We start from the raw sequence: 1,958 nt of genomic DNA on the forward strand, positions 1-1,958 counted from the left end.
TGTATTCATCTTTGTAGTCAAATGTAATAAGCATCGGAAATCAAATCTATTATTAGAGTTGTCTAATTGTAAATAAAGTCATATAACTCTGGGATTTTAAATGTACTTCTTTAACTAGGACAGTTTATGTTTACGTGCCTCCCTCCAGTTAACGCTATAATTATGTTTCAGGGACAAAGTTTCTAAATGTGATCACCTTCAGTTATTTGTATTAACAGTTATCTGGTAGTTGTATGTATTGTTTCTAAGTTTGGAATATGTTATAACATGAATGTATATTAGGTTGAGCACTGGTTATGCAACACTGATTACTGATATGGTTGGATGTCATGTTTCAGTCCCTAGAATTATTTCCGTCTTTAGTGCAGTAAAGGTATTTAACATTTATAAAATGTTCGGAAACTGCTCTCTTGTATGTTCCTCATTTGTGTTCCTCCCATGCAAATCTTCAGAATTTGAATAAGAGGAACAAAATGAGCCGACAGTGACCTTATCTACTATTCTATCAACATGTCCATGAAAAGGTGGTCCAACGAAAACCCAAATACTTTCTTCAAAGGGTTAATATCCATCCGAGATGTAAAATGCCACATTTTATATTTACATGAACATCATATTAGTGTCAGAAGTGGGTAGAGTACCCAAAATATGTACTCAAGTAAGAGTAGCACCACTCTAATATTATTTTACTGAAGTAAAAGTTTAAAAAAGTATTTAGTAAAAAGGTACTTGAGTACTGTGTAATTGCTGCATAATAACATCAGATTTAATATTTATAAATTATGCTGGCAAACAGATTTTATGTACAAGTTCTGGCAATTTAAAATCTCAAATGTCTAAAGAATACAAAAAAAATTCCTAAACATAGAAGAAAAAATTTTTGTTAAAAAAAAAACACATTTATGATTTTTTTTTTCCAACATAAAACTGTAGAAAACCAGTCCCTATAATGAGAACTGTACATATGTTAGGACAGGATAACGAACTTCCACTGTTAATATCTGTTTACTTTATGTTTACCTGATTTTAGAATAGTTCCAATTACGCACAGAGGACAGAGTCAGCGATTTTCCACAAAAGTAGGAGTAGTGATACTTTACAAGAATATAATTCAAGTAAAAGTAAGAAGTACAACACAGTAAACCTGCTCTTAAAAGTACTTTTTTTTTTCAAATCGTTACTTGAGTAAATGTAACCAATTACTACTCACTTTTATTAGTGTTAACAGGGTTTAGCATTTATTACAAACTGTCTGACAAAAGTTTCCTTTTTATCCAGTGAGGGATTATTATTATTATTGTTTTTTTATACTTCAAATATTTAAGTATTTCAAAATTTCCTTTTCTCACACAACAGTTTCATTTTTGGTTTAAAACGACACACCACTTCCTCATCAGAATAAAGGGAGGAGATCTGTTGCTATGGAGTTACCTGGCAACCCTGGGGCCATGGGTTGCCAGGTTGAGGAGAAACACGGTGAGCTAGATCAGCATATAAAGCTGATTCTAAAATTGTGTTCAAACTACAACAGCTCCAGATTAAAGCAGCCATGAATTGAAAGAGTTAATATTCAGTGGAAGAGATTGCTGCTAAAGGTGTGATTGCTTTAAAATAATTTTTAATACCTGGCAAATTTATTAAAGATCAACATGTTTTCATCCTCAGCAGAGAAGGAAGCTGACATCAGGATTGATGCTGGTGGAAGGTGAGCGAGGAGGAGAGCTTCTAGGTTAGGAAGGATTTTAAGGTCAGAAATCTTCTGGACATCAGAAGGAACCAGCAGAGTCTGAGGATAAAACTGGCTGTAGTTGATGCTCCAGGTCTCCTGGTGGTACGCTGAAGGCAGATATCAGTAGATCCATCTCACCGTTTCTCCTGGTCCTCATTCACAGATTATCCAAATTCACAGATTAATGCAGTTAAAATCATCTAACCCAGGGGTCTTCGAAGTTTTCCAG

The sequence above is a fragment of the Cyprinodon variegatus genome, unplaced genomic scaffold (assembly GCF_000732505.1).
Source record: "Cyprinodon variegatus isolate N-32 unplaced genomic scaffold, C_variegatus-1.0 Scaffold830, whole genome shotgun sequence".
Classification (NCBI taxonomy): Eukaryota; Metazoa; Chordata; class Actinopteri; order Cyprinodontiformes; family Cyprinodontidae; genus Cyprinodon; species Cyprinodon variegatus.